Source organism: Adiantum capillus-veneris, chromosome 18, assembly GCF_014529385.1.
Source record: "Adiantum capillus-veneris isolate H3 chromosome 18, ASM1452938v2, whole genome shotgun sequence".
Lineage (NCBI taxonomy): Eukaryota > Viridiplantae > Streptophyta > Polypodiopsida > Polypodiales > Pteridaceae > Adiantum > Adiantum capillus-veneris.
In genome coordinates, this window is record NC_140948.1 from 121,605,723 (window position 1) to 121,625,391 (window position 19,669).

Here is a 19,669-nt window from a genome sequence, read left to right on the forward strand (position 1 = left end):
TCGGATTTTGCTTCATACTCTCCTAAGTATGAAGGTAAGGTTTTCAGTGAATGAGGTTTGCTCTCCATTGTTCTAACAGAGCCCCCATCTCCCCAGTAAGATTGCAGATCCAAGTCCACTTGAGATCCTGCCTCAAATTCCACTATGGGAGGATTCCTGATGTCCTTTTCCCAATTTGTCTGATTAGCTTGGCAACTTAGCTCGTTTGCAAAGTTTGCCTCTCTCACTTGTTTCCAAAATTCATTGTAATCCTCATCTCTTCCGTAAGACCTCTGTATGACTGGATGAAAACTCTCTATCTCCTGATCGGTTGTGTTCAATACTATGCGGTCATCCTTGTGTGTATTTTCAGGCTTTTGTGCACTGGGAGTCTTTTCAGCTACCCGTGAAACGATAGTCTCTTGCTGAATTGGGTTTTCCGTTCCACAATTCATTGTTTCTTTTGGTGGTTCTAATAAGGCTTGTGCAGTCTCGATCATTCTCTGGCACATTTCAAGTCTCTGCTTTTCCAATTCCGCGTTTGGGTATGTCATCCACCTCTGTTCTTGTGTTTGGTTGTTCTTTAACCTAGCTTCGTAAGCTCTCATCAGTGCGTCCAATGGTTCGTGTACTTTGTCGACTAGCACTGATCCCCCTGAGCTTAAGCTCGTTGTTTCTTTGATACTCTTTTGTTTCGTTCTTTCGGGCTCATCTCTCGTTTCCCGTTTTGACTCTCAAGTTTTTCTAATCTATCTTTAGTTCGCTTTAGTTCCTCAGCTAGAATAGCGTCTTCACGTTCTTTTCTCAACTTCATGCGTGCTTTTCTAGCTTTCCATGTGTTTCTCTGACTCCGCGGTCCTTGACTAACCACTTCAGTCGCTAACTTTCCATTCTCAGGTTCTCTAGTGGTTTTCTTAGCTTGAGCTCTAGTAACAACTTGCGTTGGTATCAGAGTTTCATTTTCAGACCCACTGCTGGTAGGAATAGTTTCTAGCATATTCAATGTCGTCTTTTGCACTTTGTTTGGATTCTTTGAACAATCCTCAATGAAGTGAGTAACCCCACACTCAGTGCAATAAGCGTTAATTCTAATGATTTCCGTATGTGGACAAACATTCATCAGATGGTCACCTCCACACTTGTAACAGGGTCCTAGTGCTGGTCTTGGTCCCATTTGATTCGTCCTTTGTGGATAGGATGGTCTTTGTCCTGTTAACCCTCCATGAGCTATGAACATCAATGTTCTTGCGTCCAAATTGTATCTCTCTTCATCAGAAGCACTTATAACTGTTGGTATTCCAACATTCCCAATCATGCCCCATGGTTCTGGTTGTTTGGGTTCTTCTGGTGGGTAATACACAGTTGGAGACATGTGTGCACCAGATTCTTCATAATAGGCTTGAACAGGCACTAAGGCTTATTCTTCCTGATTCTCTAAGGCTGGTGCATCTCTAATGCCCACTGGTCTTGCTCCTGGTAAAGGTGGTTGTTGTCCCAATACTGGTTGTGGCCTATCCCCATAGGTCCTGGTACATTTCCCGTTGGGTATCGAGGTACTGGATGTACTTGAGGTGGTGCTAATTGAGCAGGAGGTGCATACTGACGCTCCCTTACATACCCTTTGTTGTAATAGCACTCCTCTGTTGGATGGTTTGTCCATTTTTGTTCAATAGCACACCATTTCAGTGGTTTTGGCAATGGTTTTTGGTATGGTGCCATCCTTTTTAGAGCCTCTTCTATCATTTGCTCTACATTTGGCATGGTTGTTGTTTGAACATTCTTTTTAGTGGTAGTCTCGTTCACTATGGAGGAAGAGCTACTGGATGCAAAATCTGTATCCACTGACACCTCTCCATAAACCGTACAGTTATCCACTAAGTACAATGCCTCTCTCGTTACTTGCTCGAAACTTGTACAAGCTTTCAAGTGCAAGTCCTTCTTGAGAGTGTCGTTTCTCAGTCCCTCAATAAAGAGAACAGATAGTCTGTCATCTTGTGGTCGTTCACGTACTGGACATCTCTCAATTTATTGTTTGAAGCGAAGTGAAGCTTCCTTCACTTTTTCGTGTTCTCTCTGTTTAAAAGCATATATTTGTGAGACCGTATTGTGCTTAATCCCTCGTTTTGAGAATTCCTCAGCAAACTCTCTTAGCAAATGGTCAATGTCATGGAATCCCCCTATGTCAGTGGTTGAAACCATTTCAATGCCGTACCTTCTAGAGTAAGACCAAATCCCTCGTATTGTGTATGGACATCTGTTATCTGCTCAGCTCTTAAGACTTGCTTAAAGAGTGACACATGTGCATACGGATCTCCTGAACCATCATACTTCTTTGGCATACACTTGGCTACTTGAGATGGTCTCATACGTCTATGGTCTGCTACCAATCTCATTGCTCCTGTGTCCCGGCTAAAGCTTTCTCTAGCATCATGGACTTCATGGGTTACCCTTGTCGGTTCCCCTGCCCTGAATCTACTACTAGGAGGTAAATGTGATGGTTCCGCTTCGAACCTTGGGCCTGGAGTGGTATATGTGGGGATTGGAACTGCACTACCTCGATTCGTATCCATTGACTCTCTGGAATGTAATGATCCCATTGGTCCGGGCTTCGAGTACTGAGGTTGACTGAAAGAGTCAGCAACCTGAGTTCTTTGTCCTCCTGTTGTCATTGGGTTTTGCACTCCATTTGTTGGTGCTGGTCTTTGTGAGCTAGAAGTAACATAATACTGATGTAGTGGTCCCCCAAAGTATGTATATCCTTCTAATTCTTTCTTGCCCATTGTTGAGTATTGCCTCCCATACTTGTCGTAAGCAGCAATTTTCACTTCTGATCCCTCTGTGTAGGTAAAGACATAAAGTCTTTTTTGGTCTGTCAACTCTCCGGTGTAGGGTTCTTCACATCTATAATAGAGATCTTGCTCCCCATTATTATATTTGTATAGCCCCACATAGATGTTATCAGTGTTGATCCTTGTAGTTTCATTCTCTCTTCTTAACCTCGCATCAGGGAAGTTCATTATTGGTGCTTTCTCCTCAAGTTCTTCATCTACTTTGGCTTTGGTGCCCATCAATCCCCACTTGTCCACAATGTTAGGGTTTAGGACTACCAAGTACATGGTACCCTCGTCATCTAGATATCTATCTCCGCTATAGCTCACAAGCACTAAGTCCTTGAACTCACTAGGTCTCTCCTCTATCTTTACACAATAGCGGTCCATTCCATCTTTGTAGATCTTGGCACCTTGCTCATTGTCGTACTGGTATTTTATGAACAATAGCTTCATTGTGGCGGAAGGGTTTGATGATCCTGCTGCCATATTTTCTCTGTTGTTCAGGTTCAAGTGTTTCAAGTGTTCGGTGAAAATCTCGTAAGATCTCTCCGAAGAAGTATCAGAAACACTTCCTTCAAAGATCGGCTCTAATGGTTGCACCCAACTTTGGTTTACACTTCCCTCGGTTGATATGACACTTGCTTGTTCCCCTTGTTTTGGTTGGTTATTCTGGAGATTCCTGCCCGATCTCAAATTCATCAATTCCCCTAAAGGACTTTAACTTTTCCGTCTCGGCAATTTGTTTTTCCCAAGTTTTTGTGGTCAGAATTGATCCAAACTGATTGATACTTGGTCAATTGTTTAATCTTGTCAGTTGGACAACTTCTGTTTCATCAAGTGAGAATTTTGTTGCAGTTATGCTGAAAAAGACATTATACGCGTATGATGTCTTTTTTCACAGATATCCTATTCTTTGCGTTTCTTGGACTCCGACTTGTCTTTTTGGGTTTCTTTGAGTGTTAATGCTCTTGTTTTAAGTTGAAATTAGGGTATAACCCCCCTTTTGAACACTCTGGTAAAGTCAAAATTTCTGTTTTGTTCTCTGTTTGGTCATTTAGACATCATACGCGTATGATGTCTAAAGTTGCAGATTTCCAGTTTTTTGGCACAGAATCCTTCCTAAAGCTTTCTCAAGTGCTCAGCAACTCCCAGATACACAGAAAATTTCTCTGACTTTTGTTTATTGCAAGTTTCACTACTAACTCGACGGTTTAGTGATCTAACATGCAATCAACCATATCAAGCAAATACTCCAATGATTACTAGCTCTAGATCAGGATCGAATGAAGTCCTACCTAAGCTATTCCTAATCATAAAATGGGTTTGGTAATTGTGATTTTAAAGAGATCCACTGCCACTCACGGACTAGCAAATTCTTCTTCTATCAACTACTACTCAACACCAACAAAACAACAAACAAATCTAAGCTAAACTAAAAATACTGTCAACACGGAAGACCCAGGAATACCCCACTTCCTAGTATCTCACGAGATCTTCGGAGTCCACCACTCCTAAATCTTTTCTAACTAAAGTATACAAAGTAGTTTATACGACTCACCTCGTAGGATTAGTCTAAGGTCACCTACTTAGGGCTCTCGTCCACGACAACGGCGCCAAATGTTAAGGCGGTTACGCCGCTAGCGGAAGCTAAATAGCGAGAACTCAACCAACAACAGAATTTTTCAGACGAGGACGGAGCTTGACCCGCAGGCGCATGGAAACAACTAGGCGGGTGTCAAATCACCTACTCGACCTTCTAATGACAATCACTACTAAGGAAATCAAATCTAAGTTCTAAAATACGCAAGTGACTGAAATCCGTACTACGAACGAATGCTATACGAAACAGGATCTAGAATCATTGAATCGATCTCAAACTCAAGGGGAAGTCTATACACTAGGTAAGAACAACACCCTAAAGACTTGAACTGCAAAATCAACCTATAATCACTCCGTGCGGTAAACACGTATGAAGACAGGCCGAAAAATACAGGTGACCGAAACTTGACCTCGATGGTACTAATGCGTAGCTCTACTCGTTGTGGTTCTATAGATATGCTGCACGCTCCATTCCGACACACGAGTTGGAAGAAAACTCACATCGAAGCTCGTAGGAACTTACCACACATAGAAGCCGATCGCGCGCACTCTTGGTATCTGTGCGTAGCTCTCGCCGTTGCTAACACAATGGCGGTGTCGCTTCTCCAATGGCGGCTCCGTAGCTCGCGTAGCAAGTAGATAAGACTCTCTCTCTCTCTCACTCTCTCTCAGACACAGTCACGGCGCTCAAAAACTCACTTTGATTAATAATCTGAATCTCCTTAGGTTACAAAAACTTTGGCTTATATACCTCAGCCTTGGAGGTGAGAACATCTCTAACTAATTACATCAGCAAGTGAAATTACTTCGGGATTACAAGCTGGAAACTCAATTGAGTCCCGTTACTTAATGGATAGCTCAAATCAAAATTAATGTCGAAAAGACATTTATTACAATCAATGGTTACAAAATGATGAGTGTGAGCAAAAATGTGGGTGTGATCCTCTGCTGGCTCAACAATCTCAGATATCTTTGGCTCCTTAGCAATAGTCTTTAGGGTCATTGAATGATGCCTTGATGCTTGCGAGCTAATAGATTTAGGCTCAACAGACACTCTTTCTATTGAATCATTAAATTATCCTCCAATTGGATCGCATTGGTGTTGACTGCTTCCCAAGTGGTTATACCTCTAATGACTATGCCATTGTAGATATCCTCATGTCGTAACCCCCTAATGAATCTATCAAGCAATTGATTATTATTGAAGCGCTCATTTAGATTACAACGAGAATTCAAATGCTTCAAGCGACTAATAAAGTCTCTCACTGACTCTCCTTCCTCTCGTTGGACTTTCTGGAGCTGAGAGGCTACACCCCAAAGCACTCCCTCTTGTACGTATTCTTTCAAGAATAGTCTCCTAAAAGTAGGGTAAATCGTTTTTCTTCCACCTATAGGGTTCTATACCAATCCCCTTCCTTTCCACTTAAGGTAGGCTTAAAGCATTGCTCTTATTAAGGTAGGCTTATGCATTTCTCTTATGCAGGTCATTGTGCTCTTATGCAGGTCATTGTCTTCGATATGCTTTCTCACATCCCCGTCATTTTTGTGTGAGCTTGGCTATTTGTACTCCCTTACTTCTAGGCTCTCTATCAGGCGTGTTACGCATATTCTCAGCAATAGATCGACCAATAGCTTGAGCAAATGTTGCCAAGTCACCTAAATAAGCAGGCACCGTGGGTGAAGGTGCTCTAGAGACTACATGTGGAGTAGGTATTGGCATTGGGCTTGGCGCGTAGGAAGCCCTTGGATTCCATGTTTGGTACGGTGTTGTGCCATGTGGCGGTCCAAAGTTCATTTGTGTGGCCCTAGGCACAGTAGACGTTGGGTGTGACATGCTAATGCTAGCCAGTATGGTCCCATGGAAATAAGAACTTGGGTATTGTGGTTGTGGAGCATAGGTAGTTGAAACAATGGGAGGGGTAGGGACTACATGAGTGTGATGACCCATAGGTGCATGCGATTGGTACACACTTGTAGGTACTGTTGCACGCATTGAGCTACCATGTAGGGGTGCTTTACTAACAAATGAGAGCCATGGCGTGTTTCTCGACATGCCCATCATTGGGGTAGGCATGGTAGTCGTGGTGTCATCAAGGGAAAGATGAGCTAGACTTGGAAAGGTAAAGCTATCACTTGTGGGATCCCTGGAGAAACTGAAGGAGTACGAGCGGAAGTGTGACGCGAGAGAGAGTGCGAGAAGAAGAGCACAACGATATGGTGAACTTGCTCTACTGTAATGTGTAGAGCATAGTGAGTTCTTATTAGGTTTTTACAAAAGAATATGTGTACATACCTGGCAGCCCGTCCACTTACCTGGGCGACCACATTGGGCTTTATACCCCAACAACCTCCCACTTAAAGTCCAATGTGGTACTTTAAGTGTGAGAGAAGCTACTATACAAGCTAATATACAAGAGATGTAGAGAAGTCATGTACTACCCTACACCTAACTGCTTGCGAAAATGCGCAAAGCTCTCTGAGGGAAGTCCTTTTGTAAGTAGATCAGCAGGATTTTCTGTGGTGTGAAATTTGACAAGCTAAAGTTGCTTATCCTCGAGCATTTCCCTGATGAAATGATACTTCACATCCACATGCTTTGTCTTTGAGTGATAAACTGGATTGCGAGCCAATTGTATAGCACTTTGACTTTCACAATATAACACAGGCATCTCTTCTTTGATTCCCAAATCTGTTACTAGTCGATTAAGCCAAATTGATTCTTTGCATGCCTCTGATTCTGCAACATATTCAGCCTCTGTAGTAGACTGAGTAACACAATCTTGTAATCTAGAACGCCATGATACTGCTCCACCAGCCAATGTAAAGACATACCCTGACGTAGACCTTCGGTTGTCTAAGTCACCTGCATAATCTGAGTTTGTAAAACCCTTTACACTTAGCTCCTGACTCCCATAGCATATACGCATACTCTTTGTAGCTTTCAGGTATCTCAATATTCCTTTCACTGCCTCCCAATGTTTCTTGCCTGGGTTTGACATGTATTGACTTACTACTCCCACTGCAAATGCAATGTCTGGGCGAGTAGCAATCATTGCATACATTAAACTACCCACTGCAGACGCATATGGAATCTTATCCATTTCAGCCTGTTCTTCCTCAGACACGGGACAATCTTGTTTGCTAAGTTTCACATATGGTGGCAATGGAACACTCAATGCCTTTCCCTTCTCCATATTGAAACGTTGCAAAACCTTGTCAATATACTCTGTTTGAGATAACCAAATCAGCTTCTTTGATTTGTCTCTCTCAATGCGCATACCAAGTATATGACTTGCCTCACCCATGTCTTTCATGTCAAACGATTTTGCCATCCTTGACTTCAAAGCTGAAATTTCTTCCAAGTGCTTGCCAGCAATCAACATGTCATCCACATACAAAATAAGGATCAGCCAATTGCCATCCTTAGCCTTCTTTGTATATAGACAGTGATCGAACTCACTACGTTTGTAGCCTTGAGAAAGCATAAACTTGTGGAACTTATGGTACCATGCCCTCGGTGATTTTTTTAAGCCATAAAGACTCTTTAACAACTGGCATACCAAATCTTCCTTGCCTTTCTCAACAAACCCTTTTGGCTGCTGCATGTAAATTTCCACATCTAAATCACCATGCAAGAACGTTGTCTTGACATCCATTTGGTGCAACACCAAATCTAATATGGCAACCAATGCAAGAAAGCATCTCAATGTAGTCATCTTGACCACCGGAGAGAAGACTTCATCAAAGTCAATGCCTTGTTCTTGCTTAAAGCCCTTGGCAACAAGCCTTGCTTTGTACTTTGGCTGACTATCATGAGCGGTGATCTTATACCTGTAAACCCATTTACAAGGTAGAGCCTTTTTGCCCTGTGGTAATTTAACTAGCTTCCATGTCTGGTTTTTATGCAGAGCTGTCATCGCTGACTGCATGGCCAATTGCCAATTCCCGGAGTCCTTCATTTGCACTGCTTCCTTGTAACATGAAGGCTCATTGCAATCAGTCAACATGACATAGTTCATAGATGGAACAAACCTATCAGCAGGTCGCGTGACACGTCCAGATCTACGCACGATAGGTGGCTCAGGCTCAGCCACAACCTGTGGTTCCACTCTATCCTGTCCTTGCTCCTCTTGAGCCCTGACATTTTGTCTTGCACATGCAGGTCCATCTTCTTGGAAGACAACTCTTCTAATCTCCTCAACCCTCTCTGGTTTAGAATGATATTTGGATTCATTAAAGTGAACATCATTGCTGCGGACAACCTTTTTGGATTCGGGATCCCAAAGTCTGTACCCCATCTCACCAGAATTACCATAGCCTAGAAAGATGCACTTTCTACTCTTTGGCTCAAGTTTGTTCCTAAATTCCTTTGGAACGTGAGTATATGCCTCACTGCCAAAGACTCTGAGATGCTTGTATGAGGGCATTTTGCCTGACCATACCATCTCTGGCACTGAATCCTTCTGCAAAACCTTGCTAGGAGATCTATTTACAAGATGAACAGCTGTTGATACAGCTTCAGCCCAAAACCCATTTGGCAGCTGTGCATTAGACAACATACTTCTGACCTTCTCTTGTATGGTCCTATTCATGCTCTCAGCAACACCATTTTGAGGAGGATTGTAAGGAGCAGTAAGTTCACGTTTTATACCTTTTGACTCACAAAAGTCCTGAAAGGCCTTTGAAACATACTCTCCACCATTGTCAGTGCGTAAGCATTTAAGCTTCTTGCCACTTTGATTCTCCAGAAGTGTCACAAACCTTTTGAAAACACTAAACGCTTCACCCTTGTGCTTGAGAAAGTAAACCCATAATTTCCTCGAGTGATCATCTATAAATGTCATAAAGTAAGAAGCTCCCCCTAGAGATAGGTTAGGCATAGGTCCACACAAATCACTATGAACAAGTGCCAACTGTGTATCTCTTCTACTGCTTCTATGCTTATGTGGCTGTTGTATTTGCTTACCATACAGACAATGTTCACAGAATTCAAAATCATTAAATGAAAAGCCAGGAAAATAACCAGAACGAGACAAGATTTCCATTCCCTTCTTGGACATATGTCCTAACCGGCTATGCCACAAAGAAACGTTCGGCTGCTGGGTTACATTGATTATATTTTTAGAGACATTTGATACACAAATCATGTAAAGTCCTCCAGACTTTACTCCATGTGCTACTGTCATAGAACCCTTGGATATCTTCCACATGTTCTGTCCAAAAGTGGTGACGTAGCCAGCATCATCAAGTAAACCTGTGCTGATCAAGCTCTTTGTCATTGCGGGAACATGTCTCACATTCTTCAGCGTGAAAGAAGAGCCATTCTGAAACTTCAATTGAACATCTCCAACACCTAAGATCTCACATGTCTGCCCATTGCCTAGCCGAACATGATCTTTAGTGGTCACATAAGAGGTAAACCACTCCTTGTTTGGAGACACATGAAGTGATGCCCCTGAGTCTATAATCCAGTCACTCAGTGCATTTCCATCAGATGCTGTAAGAAGAGTTGAGTCCATTGTATTCTTCAAGAAGTAGATGTCTCCTGACACTAGACTGTCATCCTCTGCAACAGTGTTTGTCACATTTATTTCTTGAATCTTCACTGAGGACTTGTTCTTCTCACCATGGTCTTCAGCTTTCTCTTTGCCTTTTTCTGCTTTCCATTCTCTGCAGTCTCTTTTCATGTGACCCTTCTTGCCACAATGGTAGCATTCTATGTCACTCTTGCCTTTAGCATTGCGGGACTTGCTACGAGACTGATTCCTCTTTCCACCTTTGTACTTTTCTTTGGTCCTTCCCCTGACAACTAAGGCTGTTCCTTTTCCTTTGTCCATTGTCTTTCTATTGGTTTCTTTAGTAAGCAGACTTCCTTCTACACCTGCTATGTTCAAACCATCTGGAGGTGCAGAATTACTCAAAGCTGTGCGAAAAGTGTCCCAACTTTCCGGCAATGTGATCAACAGGAACATAGCTCTAACAGGTTCATCAAACTTGACACCTTGAGCGGACAATTGACTGTAGATTGTGTTGAATTCATTCAGATGATTGGACATAGGTGTCCCTTCTTTCATCTTCAAGTCAACAAGCTTCTTAAGCCAGTATACCTGTGAAGCTGCACTCTGCTTCTCATAAAGATCACTCAGCTTTAACCATGCTTGATAAGCCTACATCTCGTCTGCTACATTGAAGTAAACGCTTTCTGCCAAAGTCAGCATGATGGTAGAAAGTGCCAATTCATCCATTTTGCTCCATTCATCTTCGTCCATATCTTCTGGTTTTATCCCCTTGAGCTTTATAGGTTTTATCTGCTTCTTTTGTACCAACACGTGCCAAATCTGCTTCTTCCACAATGGGAAATTGGTTCCATCCAGCTTCTTGATATTGTAAAGAGCAGTGTCCTGTGATCCAGCCATAGCTACGCTTCACAGTAGTTTACTTTCCTGGGAAAAATTCGGCAGAGTTTCCCCTGTAAACTGACCTCTTAACCAATATCAACCTGTCAAATGAACCAAGAAAGCTTCAGATTCTGCATAAATTTCGGCAGAGTCTCCTTTGTAAAATGGCTCTGGTGTACTAAAAAACAGACCAAAAAACAGCTCAAAAAACCACTGTCTCTCTAACACTGTAAGCTGTGGGTAAACCTGTCCTGCACCTGTACTGTCTGTCACTGTCCTGTAAGCATAGACTGCGACAATGCCTCAACGGCAGTAAATCAAAGATGCAATCCCAACTGTCTAACTCACAATCAATACATCCTAGCTGCCTATATAAGGGTGCTCGAGGGATCGCTCCAAGACCTGTATCACCGAAAGGATCTCAACATTCGAGAATCCCCCAGCTCAATAAAACCTCACTCGACCCTCAACAAAGGCTGCAGTAACTCTGACAATACATAGACTTCCCACAAAGTCATACATCCACAAATTTCCCACTATATGCTGTAACCGCTGCGGCGGTTGTTTGCTGCGTGACTCACAGCCATCAAACCCTCAACAGACATACATCATCTCTGACAATACATCCCATGTGGAAGTACCTGCAATGTCAGGATGAAATCTGGAATATCAAGCAGCAAACACAAGCTACCTGATGAACTAGTGAATGTCGCCTACAATCTGTGTGTAGATGTGCCCGTGTCGTATGTGACACGCCTCCAAGAACTGTGAGCCGTCCTTCGATGTGTAGACAGCCACAAATCAACACTCTGGGAGTGCCGATATCCTCAGCACCTGCAGTCGTAGGCCGAAACTCCAAATTTGCAGAGTCGGAACGAATCTGCACCCGCTGAGACCACTTAGTCGAAAATGGCCTGCGCAGAACTTTGTCGAAGCCGAACGGTGGCCGAGATGACCTTAGAATGAAATTATGAAATTCTCGGGCTCTCCCACAAGATTTGGGGCTGTGTCTTCGCCTGTCGAATCTCACTCCAATCTGAGCAGGTGACTCTAGCTACCTGCAAATGCTGCCCCAAGCCTCGATCTGAACTCTGATACGAGTTGAAGGAGTACTAGCGGAAGTGTGATGCGAGAGAGAGTGCGAGAAGAAGAGCACGACGATATGGTGAACTCGCTCTACTGTAATGTGTAGAGCATAGTGAGTTCTTATTAGGTTTTTACAAAAGAATATGTGTACATACTTGGCGGCCCGTCCACTTACCTGGGCGACCACATTGGGCTTTATACCCCAACAGAAACAACATATGGAGGATCCATCAGACTTACCGAGGGAGTCTCCATTTGCGATAAGGTTGGTTGTTTAGCCTTTCCTGTATCTAAGAATCTCATGAGACCCATTGAAGACATGTTGATCCCCTTGTTCTGTCTCTCTAACTCAATGACCCTATGGATGACTTCACAAACTCTTTGTTGTTGATCCTCCACACTAGTAGCACCCATTGTGGATTGTAGGACATCTAACCAACCCACGTGATAGGTATGACCTGTGTATAGGTCGGTTAGAGTTTCCGTTTGTAGTTCGTACTCCCAGTTCTGATTTAAGAACGCTCCATCTAGGATTGAGATGCTAGGGGTGTCCTTTGAGCTAGATGCAATGTCGCTTTCTAGGGGTTGGCCCTTAGCGGTTACTAAGTCAGGAGCACTTGATTGCTCTCTTAGCAAGGATATTGACATAGGGGCTTTCGCTTTTAACTCTCTTTGTTGCTCCACCTTGCGTAATGTCTCGACTTCCTTTTCCCTAGCCGCAGTGATATATCGCTCAACCTCTTGCACTTCGGCAAGGCTTCTACCATCGGGTAATATGACCTCGGAGGGGAATAGCTCTGAAGAGTCAGGAGGTGAAATGAATGAAGTATTCACGTGCACATTCTCTAAGGGCATAGGCTCTACGTGGGTCATGAATGGCAAATTTACTTCCCCACCCCCTCATTTACATCATTAGCTCCATGTTTAGAGCGAGTGGCTCTACTACAGGTTTCCTTCAAGCGGCTAAGCACGCTCGGCCCGGACCACAGGTCCATGGCATGCATGTCTTGGCGTGAGCTATCGGGATTAGGCATTGGGAAATCCTCCATGACGTCGTAGTCAGAGGAAGAGTCACTAGCTGCTATGTTCGGGTCTTGGTTTGTACTACCTTGGGTCCCCGCCGAGGGCTCGGAACCTAAGGTAGGTGGATAATGAGAACTCGCGTAAGTCAAAATTCTCTCTAGTTGCTCCGTCTCTAGCACACGACCAGAGTGGAGATGCTTGTGCCTTTGACAACCTACAAGCGTTGGCGATTAACCTCGAACCGCTTACTTTTTTAGGCGTCCGTTTTCACTCGTTTTTTTTTATATATGTTTTTTATTTTTTTTAATGTTTTTTAATGATCATTTTTTTTATTAAAGTGTGTGATAGCTCGAAACGAGCATATCACTCAGAGGGTCGCGGTGTGCTTTACAGCACAACGTTCAGTCACCTGAAGCTCCGTTGGTCCTCAAAAAAGTCGATTTTTAGCTACATGTGAAGCTAAAATAATAATTTTAAAGGGCGACTCAGGCTTGAGCCTGAGTATGAGCTTGGGCTTGGGTCTGAGAGATATTCCCGATCTCGGTCCTACCTTTATTTTTTTATTTTTTTATTTTTAATTTTTTTAAGGATAAGGTCGCCGCTGCCTACGCGAGAGCACACACACACTCTACCTACCTACTACAACTAATACACCTACTGTTACACACTAACACACTGCATTAGCTCTCACATATCTACTTCCTGCTTACTGTACTTTGCATTACACAGAACTAACAACCTTAATACTAATTCCTTATGACACAGTAACCTTTCAAAACTTCATTAACAAAGAAATACATAGTAGCAACATAAAATCCTTGTTCTTAACACACACACCTTCCTTCCCTACCTTTCCTACAGTTGAAATTGCACCACAAAAGAAGCATAGAGTGCCATTCAAGCTTAGTGTATGGCATTCCTCGACAGCGGCGCCAAAAATGTGTGCGTATGTCGCACGTGTCAATGCAAGGAACTTGCCGATACACTGTATGCGAGCCACAAATGGCTCCAAGCACACAACAAGCCTAAACTAGTAAGCTCAAAGATGGCGATGGTGTGTCACTCATCGCTGTACGCTTGCTATCGTGGAGGATTCCTCGCCGCGAAGAAGAGGGAGACGCCGCTACGCCGTGCTCAACCGCCTCGCCGTCGTCGTGCCGCCGCAATGCTTGATCGCACTCTCTCTCTCTCTCTCTCTCTCTCTCTCTCTCTCTCTCTCTCTCTCTCTCTCTCTCTCTCTCTCTCTCTCTCATACACACACACACAAGGAGATGAAGAAGAAGAAGATGGAGATGGAGCAAGAGCACTCTTCAATTGCACAAATGAGAGAATAAGTGAATTTTAGGTTTAGTTGACTTTTATATGAGCTCGCCCCATTCACACTTGGGCGCCCATGCTTAGCCAACTAATCCCTTGAATGTTCCAGTTAGAGTGCGCCTCTCATCGGCGATCACTCTTACACTTTTCCTATTGGATCGACAAGCCCGGTACCGGACTCTACCAAATAAATAATATCGCGTCCATCGTAGGTGATAGGAATGTGCGTGAGGGTTAACACTACTAAAGCCTTGCAAAGGAGAGCCACCTCAAGAACCAACTATTGAAGACCCACCGGAGATCGTGGACCAAGAAGAGGTGCTACAGCCCGAGTCCACCATTCTCCGACATGAGGACAAGGTATTAAGAGGCGGTAAGACTATCCAACGATATCTTATTAAGTTTAATAATTATCCTTTTGAAGATGCTAGATGGATACAAGGTATACAATTAAAGGATAACCTAAACCTTGTCAATGCTTACAATGCTTCCCTAGAGTAAGCAAATGTACAAATGTTTAAAATGAACAAAGTTTTTGTCTTATAAGACTCTCTTTTTCTTTATTGTGCACAAATGTGAAGTAGTATGCATGCTTATAATCAAAGTTTGCGGAGATGATGTCTTCCAAACACCAAGTAGAGCTTGTCACTCTACTATGGAAGATTGATAGGACTAATGTGCAGACATGCTTGCGGCAGCCTTAGGCTCTCAAGCACCAAATGGATTAGTCATACATTCTAGAACGACGTCGTAGAGTAAGATAGGGATCCTCTACCCGCTAGAAAAAGGACTAATGAATAGGCTTTATATTCTCTAACCCATAGCCGAGGACGACTATGATTTCAAGAGAGAGAGTAATGTCATAATAACCAATATCTAATTCTCCTAAATGATTATCTCATGTTAAACTGATCATTTAATATGGGGAAGTGCCAAGGGAGAAAAAGCAAGAATATTGGTTAAGCTGGCAAACCCGCCACAGTAGGGATCCAAAGGAGGGAAAGTAGGGATCCAAAGGGGGGGGAGCATCTGCAAAAGAGCAATGTGCAACAATGGGCTTTAAAGACCCTAACGTTCAGCACATAAAGACTTCCAAAATGCTAAGGTTCCAAAATTCAAAGGTTGTGTCCAATGGTCGAGCTTAGTAAAATTGGATGCTTAGTGGTGAGTGTGCCAAAAAGTCTTCAAGGTTCCTACATAGGAGGGGGCGAGCCCGGTAATAAAGTAGGGGATGAGAGAGAAACACACACTCACAGGCTCCCTTTACACAAAGGGAATGAGGGACACATGTCAGCTCCCTAGGCCAATTGCCCACAAGATGCACTCAAATCTATTGGATGGCCATGGATGTGGACCAACGAGAATTAGGCTAGAGTAATTCTAGTTTAATTCATTTAAAAACACTTAATAAAAGAACCAATAAGAATTAAGCTCTCTAAAAGACTATTGGATTATCTCCCAAGGGGGTCAATCAGCAGCCCAATGGCTTGCCTGATTCCTATTGGCCAGAAGACAAAGGGGTCCAATGAGAATTTAGTTGCATTAATTAATTACCTAAAGCTCTCACAAAGGGGAAAGGGTCACACATGTCAGAAGGCTATCACTTATGCTTCTCAATTTTCATTGGCTAAGCTTGGAGAGCTCCAATGAGGTGCCAACATGAGGATTTAGCAAGAGGGGTCTACCAAGAGAGAGGGGGGGCTGATTTTTCAAAGGCATTATTCCACACACACTCACACTAGCTCATGTGTGAATCAAGAAGACTCTCTCTCTCCTTCTCAAGATTTAATGGAAATCTCATCATCTACTCCAAGCTTGTCAGAAGGGAGGCCTACACCGACAACTCTTGGCTTTGTGATGCAAATTGAACCAAGAGCCAAGCTTCAATGCATACTTATCTCCTCTACCATGCTAATTATTAAGCTATGCTATGCTAATATGAGTCATTATGTGAGGAGATATACATCTTTCTCGTAAGACTACTCCTCCTTCCTCTCAATCTACTCTCATACCCCGCTACCTCTCACCATCTTCGAAGGTGTGTGAGGTCTTGGGTGTGAGATCGTGAGGGAATTGATGTTGTGTTTTATAAGTGTTTGCTTAGTGCTTGAAGCTTCCGTCTTCATTGCATAGCTAGTTATTGAAGGAACACAAAGAATTGTATTGTAAAATGTCTCCCTTGATGGGGGAAACCTATAATACAAAGCCTTTTGGAGGGGGGACCGGCTCCATGTAAATCCGGTCCTCAACTATTGTCAATAGCTTAATTTTTCTCTCTTTTGAAGTATTGTTCATGCGTATCTAACTAGGTGTTATGATTTTTGTTGCTCTCTCCACCCAAGCACTCTTGTTATGCTCATTAGGAATCTATTCTAATGAAATTCTCACTATGTTCATGCTATTTTCCACTACACACAAGTTACTAGGCCATTAAATGTTACATGGTAAGAGCTTCCTCATGAGGCATTACAACATGCACACGCATACACTCTCAAAAATCATGACATGTATCCATGTTTTTCACTAGTGGAGATGGAGGCTACATCCTCAACACAATGGACCAATGAAACAACCAACGACATGAACATGAAGACGACAACATCAAACAAAGACAACAACATGAAGATGAAGATAATGACAACAAACAAACAGATTTGTGTAGGAAAGAAACTCCTCCAAAGTACAAACAAGAATAACCACGTGAATTTGTGTGCACTTAGCTATGTGTCACCCTCATTTGTGATAGGGAAGCTTTGTGTGTCTATCCTTGTGTTTGGGAGACTTGTGTGCTTACACTTTTGTGTCGGGGAAGGGTTGTGTGTATATGCCTACACCCTGATGTTTGTGTACCTATACCTTTGTTTCTATTTGAGGGGAGACAGTTTGTGTAAGTGAAATACATTTTGTGTTCTTGCAAGAATATCCTTATATGTGTGCAACCGCCATGTGAAACAAAACATATGAAGTTTTTGTAAAACCCCAAGTTTGGCTTAAGGGGGCAATTGTTAGGGTAAGTCCAACTTGGGTCACCATGTGGAATGTCCTCTAGCCACCTAGGAAGAGATAAATGATGACATGGTCCAATAGCAAAAGGATGCAACCTATCTAGCCAATGATTGTAAAGCACAAATCCTATTTAAGAGGATTTTCTCTAACGAAGCATTTGTACATTGAACCCTATCATTGTGTCTATACTCTCTCTCTTTATGCTCTTATAGTTGGTGTAACCTAACACTATTCTCCATCTCTCCAACCCTAACCCTAACACCATCGCTAAGCTAAGGCTTCATCCTCAATAGCCTAATGCTAACCATTGGTGATTAGAGAGTACGCTTCCGCATCAACTAATCCATCATTTGTCTCAAGTGGCAATCTTAGATATATTGAAACCTGAATTAGGTTTAGCTTGCTTTAGGCATAAACTCACCTTAGCATACGCTTTTTTTTTGTGCAAAACCAAGCATCATTTTCACGTACATATGAAACTATCATGCTGATAACCAAAATTATGGAGGATATTATTAACATGAGACAACACAAAGTTGAGGGCTAGATTTTATAAGGTCCCCCCCCCCCCCCCCCCAAAATGGCCTTTCATTACTCAGGCTTTTGGAAGGCTTTGCAATAAATAGAAGTTTGAGTATACATAGGACTGTGGAGGCAAACAACTTAGCGACTTTTTTGATCATCATATATTGTTAACCGCTTCTTCAAAGGATTATTGAATAAGCAATACAAGTATATTACAAAGAAAAGAAGTGGAAACATTAGTTCTTTGATATTGGAATGGAATAAGCTTTTTCTTCTTCAAGCGAGCTTTTTTTCTCTTTTCATTTAATTTTGGTATTAAACAAAATAAAACTAGTTCCAAAAGCTTTTGGGACAAGCTTTTTTTTTCATTTTGTCCCCTCTCTCTCTCTCTCTCTCTCTCTCTCTCTCTCTCTCTCTCTCTCTCTGTGTGTCTCCCTCTACCTCTCCCTCTCTCTATTTCTCTATATCTCTCTCTTTATATATCCCCTCTTTCTTTCTTAGTCCCTCCCTCTCTCTCTCTCTCTCTCTCTCTCTCTCTCTCTCTCTCCTTTCTGTCTCCCTCTACCTCTCCCTCTCTCTATTTCTCTATATCTCTCTCTTTATATATCCCCTCTTTCTTTCTTAGTCCCTCCCTATCTCTCTCTCTCTCTCTCTCTCTCTCTCTCTCTCTCTCATAGGGGGAGGGGAGAGAGGGTGGGAGAAATCTTTCTCTTTCTATATCTCTCTCTCTTTCCCCCTCCCCCTCTCTATCTATCTTTTTATCTCTTTTCTCTCCCTGCTTCTTTCTAACCCCCCCCCCCCCCCCCCCCCCCCCCACTCTTTTTGTTGTAATCTTAACCTAAACCCTTCCACTCTTATCTTATTTCTCTTGCTAGAAGGGCAATTCTAGTGAGAGAAAATCACTTAAATAGACCAAAACTTAATTTGGTGACATATAGGTTACACAAAAGAGGAAAGTAGGCTAACCCAATGTATAACAATACCTTGTCTAAATACAAGGATTTTATGCACGCATACATACACATATATATGGAGAGAGAGAGAGAGAGAGAGAGAGAGAGAGAGATGTGTACACATAAAAGAATTAATTTGGCGAACAATGCCGCTATAAGTGGAGCCAATAAGCCATTGAATTAGAAACACGTTACTTCTTGATGAGACAACTCCTTGCTCCTCAACGGTTTCATTATTTTCCAAATCAAGAAATCCAAATGTCCTCAAACCTAGCCCAAGAGTTAAGTATAGCCCCTCATCTCCATAAGTTAGCCCTTTTATGGGTAGAAAACAAAGAGTCTATATCTAACTCACACTGCTCCTCTATTCTCTAGACAAAGTGGAGAACCAAGGAATGCCATCAAAAGCCATTGGGTCATCGCTCAGTTGGTAAGGTGCTTAAATAGTTCTTAAACGTTGAGAGTTCAAGGAGAACTACATCTATCTTGGTTTTTGCAAAGATTGGGAGGTGCTATGCATGAGCGAGTGTGTGTGCATCCTCTCCAAGCATAATAACAAAACATAGTGTTGACTCTTTTTTGGCCAAAGAGCATGGGGATTTTGAGCGGGAAGGAGAGCATTTCTGTGAAAGACTGTGTGTTTTTGAGAGTTTGAAATATACACTTTATTGAGCATAAGCATGAGACAATGATCTCACTTGGTCTGCCTTGAGGAGCTATTTTGACAAGTAATGAAGACGATGAAGCCATAGCAATTATTCCAAAAGAGAAGAAAATTTGAAATTGCCTAACTTGAAGAAGTCGATATGATAATGGTGTTCTCGAGCGGCAAGAAGTTCTAAAGAAGCCAACACTGGTAAACAGGATTGCAAGCAAGCAAATTGTCACGGCTCAAGTGGATAGGGCTGGCACCAAATCATTTTTTTGTTTCACATTTTGATCAATTTTTGGG